The following is a 7,053-nucleotide window of genomic DNA, read 5'->3' on the forward strand; positions in this document are numbered from 1 at the left end:
TTTGTTCTGAAAGTCTGTGTCTGTTGTCATTGTGTTCAGCTTGTGTCCTCCAGTCATCATGTGTATTCAGATCAGCTGTTCTTCCCTCCTGTGTGCGATTACCCGATTACCTTGTGTGTGTGTGTGTGTATATATAGTGGGTGTCGGTCTGTGTTCGTTGTCGGCTCGTCTGTGTTTCTTGGTATCCTGGTCCTTGGTCTGCGTCTCTCTGCTCCGCTCTCCGTTTTGTAAGAGTTCAGGTTTGCTCTTTAGTTTCTCCCAGTTTAGGTTTGTCATTACTCATGCTTCATTGCCTGTTTTTGCCACTGCCACCGTGTAAATAAACTTCACTCGTATCATCAGTTTGCTGCATTTTGGGTCCTCCTTTTCCTTCACTCCACACGGCTCACTCCGCCAGCCGTGACATAAAAACTCAGAAGCATATAAAAACTCAAAACACGTACAAAAGACAACAGAAGTGCTCCAGGATGCTGGGCGCAGTGTTGAGCCTTTGTTATCTTGTGGCTACACAAGCCAGCAAGTACCAACGACCGGATTTGGTGTGTGGTAATAACAGGTAAATGAACTTTTTTTTAAATTATTTGAATATATATATATGAGTGCCTGTGTATAAATACACAAACAATACACACATGCTTTCAATTGTGTAATTTAAGTGATCTAGTAGCTCTGCTTTGGAAGTTCAGTTCATGCTAGAAATGTGTTTTGGAGTTTGTACGTGTTTTGTCTCTAGGGGCCACCGCATATATTTATATATAAACATATATAAATAAAACCACTTGTTTTTATGTTAGTAATTCCTTTTGTGCATAATTTTATATTATTGTTAATAATAAATTAATTAAAGCAACAAAACAACCTGAAGAGCCGGTTCGGAGCCGAAAGAGCCGGCTCTTTTTAGTGAGCCGAACCGAAAGAGCCGGAAATCCCATCACTACTCTGATGACATAGTCTGTGACAGTCTCTTCCCTCTTTTTCTGAAGCGATGATAGCGTGGTGTACAGGTTGATGATTCGGGGCTTCCCCTTTCCAGCGTAGTAGTCCCTCAATATTTCTAATGCTCTTCTCCCATTATCAGGGGCATCTCTCATAATCAGTGAGAGGCTTTTATCGTCCAAAAATTGGATTAACTCAGCGTAAGCGTCAGCGTTCTTCTTACCGTCTGCTGCTACTTCAGCCTCACTGTTCGGTTCCTTCAGAACAGTGGCTTTTAATCCCAACAAGTGCAAATATCCTAGCACCTTAGTTTCCCAAAGTTCATATCTGGTCTCATCTCCGTCAAACATGAGTCGAGGCAGCCTGCTTGCTCCTCGTTGATCCATGTTGCTATTTAGCCGTTAGCCCGCTATCCGTTGTGGCTCCGGATCTTCATGAGAAAAAACTCTTCTTCGAGTCGGCCCTGGGCCCATAACCTGTTGAGTATTGCAGCATCGACAGCGATCAACTCGAAGGAAAATGACGACGGAGGCAAAAATGTCCTTAATATTTTGGGAACTTTATTCCTCATTAACACGCGGCAAAACTTTTCTCATGGGTGCCGTATCTATTTCTCTTCTTCTTCTGTTTTAGGAACGTACAATGAAACAGTGCCTCCTTGTGGTGAGCACTAAAACACTGTCTCTGTTAAACCACAGTAACCATAATGCAGTTAAACAATGTACAACATGAGTACACACAACGAATATCTTAACACAGCCCTCTTAATTGTCTCATAAAACATTTAAGGTGGGGGGGAGTGGCAGAAATGCTGCATAGTATAATTACACTGTCCATTCGATTGTGTGTCCACAAGACGACTGCTCCCTAATTCAGTAGGAAAGTTAAGAGAAACCCTGTCTCAGTATTAGTATTCATCCTAATGTAATTAAATTTATATTGCCTTGCATAAAAGACTATCCAAGGTCACATTTGTCCTTCATGAACTATGCCACACCTGGCGCTCTATAACGAAACGACCATACATTTTTGTGAGAAAGATAATAATAATTGTCAGCTACAATACAGACATTTACAAGTGTACATGTGCAGTGCTGATTAACCTTTCACGAATATGTAAATAAAAGCAACAGTGAGTTATTTGGTAATTCTCGTTTTTGATAGGAGTACAGGTATCTTTAGCAAGCTGGTATATGCGCATAATATCATTGGTCAGGTATTATATTCAGGTGTACCAACTCATCACTGAATACAGTAAATACAGTTTGGTGCACCAACAATGGAAGTCATCTGTAATGTTCGGCTCTGGCTCTGCTTTTAATGCGAATATTTCCACCACATGTGGTTTTCTTTTCTTTTTATCCCGTCCATTTCTATTTTACTCAGTGTTGATTTCATATTATTTTACTTTATTTTACATATAATTGTTTTCTATTTTCCAATGACAACTTTTCTCATACCTAAGTTACTAAATTAGCATCTCTAATAAAAAATAGATAAATCTCTAACCTTCACCGGTAAAATCTAATTTTGACTTAAGGAAATGAGAAACCTGTTGAAATTCATTACCCATCAGGATAACACGGTCTATTTTTTCTGTCTACATTAAGTGTCTGTCTAAAGTTATTGAAGCCAGCCGGTCTTGGCTGTTCCAGCCCACGCCGCGGAGAACGCGGCGAAGCGACACGTCTCCGGTATCTCAGACAACGCAGGCGTAGTGAGGGAGACGACAGGTAGGGGGCGGCAACATGGCGGTAACGGCAGCACAGCCACTGAACAGCGCACATCCTGAGAGCGGCACAATCACACACAGCTTTGTGTGTTCATCGCAGGTCTGTCAGCTCGGTAAACTGCCCGGCACCGATTTCACACAGGACCTACTGACCAGAACTCCCCAGAGTGGATTTCACTGAAAGAGAGTGATTTCTTTTTTGGTGTTTTGCTTTTTTTGTTTTTTTTCTCGAGTGTTTATTTCATTTTTTTTTCGTGATGCTCCAGAACAGTGATTAAGTATATTGCAGAGATAAAGCGTAACAGCTCCTGAAAAGCTCCCGCTTTGGCTGGAAATGACAAGCGGTAGACCGGTGACAATGCCGGGCTCGCTGTCGCTCTCGGACCGACAACCTCCTCCAGGTCACGGGCAACACGCGGCTGCAGTCTCCGCTGCGGCCGGTGAGACTGTGATGATGTCCGGATCAGGTTCAGTGGTCCTCCCGGCTGGGATTATGAATCCATCGGTTCCTATCCGGAATATCAAGATGAAATTTGCCGTTCTTACCGGACTGATCCAGGCTGGAGAGGTTAGCAACCGGGATATTGTTGAAACGGTGCTGAATCTGGTAAGCAAACATTTTACCTATCACTTTGTGACTGGACATTACGGCACAAACCCCAAATCATCACTGGTGTTCAGTGGCAACTAATAGAATATAACGTGCATGTAACAAAATAATATTTATTTATTTATTTATTTTTTACATCGAGCGGGGGAAAATAATAATTACATTATTTACAGCATTAATATGAGCAGCTGCCCCAGGATATGGGAGAGTATACAGCAGTGAACAGTTAAAAGTCACACATGTACACATACAGATAAGGAAGGAGGAGGTGGAGGTAAGAACACAAAGCCATAGCTCAAGTTTTCTAAGAAGTCCCACAAAGTCCCAGCTTCCCTTGTGTTTTCCTGCAAATCAAGCAGAGTCATTGCAGGTGAAGTGCATCACTTGCTGGGATTTAAAGGGCAATGTCAAGTGGTATTCATGTTAAAGTAAAATATGAGCCCATGCAGGAAGGCAATTGCTTCTTCTAAGTGTGGGAAAATTTCAGGGATAGACCTGGCAACTGCAGGGGAGCTATTCTCACGGAGCCCAGACTTACTATAGCCCTGCTTTGTGATGTGATCAGTGTAGCTCCCCAGCAGCGTGTTAAAGATATAGATTCTGCACTTAATTAAAATGTGGTATCTTGTGGTAGTATGATAGTCACCACCCTCTGCCCATATACATTTACTGTTACCTGTAGAACATTTTGTTTCACTGCTGCTTCTAAAAAAGTAAGAATGAATGATTTCAGCACAATGTGTTTGAGAATTTGAACCCATATATGACCAGGCTAACCAAGTGAAACCAGTTTGCTGTCCTGGTGTATAAATAGACTGTGTAGGCAGTTAATACCTTTTTGCTTTGACCATCTGCAGGAGTACTGCACAGCCTGTTTGCAGAAGTTTGCCTCTCCTTGTTAGCACACTAGAGATTAATTACGACCTGTTCTGGCACAACAGAGATCCACTTTGTGGAGCAGGACAAATTGTAGCCTTTGGCATGTTCAGGCATGAGAGAAGTACTGCAATAGCTGGAGTCTCTGACACCTTGCCCCCTCACACTTTGCAGCGCTTTTTTCACAGGAAATGTGCACACCAGACAAGGAATAACACTGCAGCCTCTTGGTTTATTCTCTTGACCTACTGAATACAAAGTGTTAATGTCACAGCTTCCCCTTTCTCCCTGTGCTCATTTAGTTTCAGTTATTTGTAATGTACAGTAAGATGCATTTTTATCAAATCATTTTCCAGCCTCATCTGTTCTCAATTTGTTTTGAATGATAAATTTAATTAACTTGGGTAATTAGTGGTCTGCTCTGGTTAGGCATTTTGGATATCAATCAGTTTGATCATGCTTGATTTTTTTTATAGCGCAAACAAAATAATGTCCCTGCAAACACACAAAAAAGACATAAACTTAGACCGTAATTGTTATTCTGTCTCCCTGTTAATATATCCAAAAAGTGTGTATGGCTCTCACTAGTCAGGGAAAATGGTGAAAACATTTATATTTATCCTTACAAGATCAGGCTGGGTTTTTTTTTTTGTTTTTTTTTTGAGTGTACAGTATTTGGGAATTCTGAGGAATCCTTAAGTTTGCCTCACGGGATCCAGCTGTAGAGTAATAAAATATTAATGTTTTTCTCATTCTCTAAGGAAACTGTTCAGAAAATTGTGGTTTAAGGATACCAGCTCGAACATCTGTCATGTAAACATTTTATTCTGTTTTCTACTCCAGATGTGCAGTTTATGACCATTTTTTGGAACCTGTCTCTCTGATGAGTTTCTCCAAGTTAATAATTAGCACCAAGAATAAATAATTTAACGATTCTCTGATTGAAGAAAGTCAGGTATGCTCTAATGGATCATACGTTGAACATTGGTACTCAAACAAGATACCTTGACCTATGGATACAGGCTTCCAAGCACATAATTATCATGACCCTGACACCATGGCTTCCCATGTAGTGCCAATAACTGGTTGATATTAACACCAAAAGATGACACTGTCATGTCAGGTCAGAGTTATCACAAGGCTTACTTGCTCATGCTCATTCCGCTCCATGATAGAGAGGCTGCTATTGTTTTCACCTTGTGAGTGTGTGTGTGTGTGTGTGTGTGTGTGTGTGTGTGTGTGTGTGTGTGTGTGTGTGTGTGTGTGTCATGGAGATACTGTCATGGAACTAACTCAGCAGCTGAGTGCTTTGGCAGGTGTTTATGTATCTGTTTATGGACAGATTGTGTTCATGTGATTGCAGTAACTGTGTGTAGTTAAGCTCAAAATGAAGGGCAGGTTGAAAATGGATTTGTCTACAAAGTATTGATGTAATGTAGTAATGACTACAGAGTACTTGTGGACTGGAACACTGACATGTTGATAAAGGATTCTCGTTACCACGGGATGTATTAAAGGAGCAAGGAGGCAAGATGGAAGAACTGATTTAGTATGATTCTATAGTATTGATGCTGCTGTCACAGGTAAACAAATTTGTGTAGATGCTAATTTTATTTGGTCGGAACCACATTTTTTAAAGAAAAAGAAACTGCTAACGTAGGGTGGTGATGCGTAAAATAATTTATTAATGCCTCACCTTGTTGGCCAGTGGTCTATAAAAGGGTTGTGAAATCTTACATTAGTTGTCAAAAATAGGAGTTTAATAATAAATTTCTAGAAAAATCTTGCCTGTACAGTGTTCCCTTAAGGCCACACTAAGGTCTGTTACTTAGTCCTCGCGAGTATGACTTGTCTTGACTGTCTTGCCAGCTTAGGTAGAAATGGCACTAACATTCTTAAAAGAGAAATTGAAGGCAAGCTTTTTGTACACTCGCCAGCCAGTTTATTATATACAGGGTTGGACCCCCTTCTGCCTACAAAACTGCCTTAATTCGCTGTGAAGCAGGCACCAGGAGACACTGTGTTCATGAAAGGATGGAAATTGTCAGTGACACTCAGGGTGCCTGTGGTATTTAAACAATGCTCAGTTGGTACTAAGGGGTCCAGAATTGTTAATAAAACCCCCCTTATACCATTAAACATATGTCTTTAATCTCAATGTTGCAGCAGGCTCATAAGATCAGGCAGCATTTTTCCAATCTTCTGTTGTCCAATGTTGGTGAGCCACAGTGTATTATAACCTGTTTCCTGTTCTTAGCTGACAGGAGTGGCACCCGCTGTGGTGTTTTGGTGATGTAGCCCATCTGCTTCAAGGTTTGATGTTCAATTTAATTGAATTAAACTGTGTGTTCAGAGGTTCTCTTCTGTAAACCTTTGAGTTACTATTGCCTTCTTATCAGCTCAAAGCAGTATGGCCATCTGTGATTCTGACCTCTAATATTAACCAGTGTTTTTTATCTTTTCTGGACCATTCTCTGTAAACCATTGTGATGCTCAACATGAAATTCAGCATGATTTGATCATATCCATATGTCTAAATGCATTGAATTGCTACTACGTGTTTGGCTGATAAGATATTTGGATTATGAACAGCTGAATTGGTGTACCTAATTAATTGGCAAGTGAGTTTATACCCTTGATGTTTTGTTGATTACACGGTCAACATACAAATGAGTTATTTTCATGAGCTTATTTGCAAATGCTGCTAGAATTATCCTTATGACAAGTGCAGTGATGCATATTGGCCTATGGTTGATTGATTATTTCAGATAACAAAATACTCTAGAGCTCAGTTTCACTGAATGAGAACCATCTTTGTTTTATCTTTAATTTATAGTGAAAGCCAAATTAGTCAAGATGCTGCCATACTGAATAAAGGTGAAGAAACTGGAGAGTTGAC

Source organism: Rhamphochromis longiceps, linkage group LG14 (assembly GCF_057381845.1).
Source record: "Rhamphochromis longiceps isolate RC_006_pf linkage group LG14, R_longiceps_female_GT1.1, whole genome shotgun sequence".
Classification (NCBI taxonomy): Eukaryota; Metazoa; Chordata; class Actinopteri; order Cichliformes; family Cichlidae; genus Rhamphochromis; species Rhamphochromis longiceps.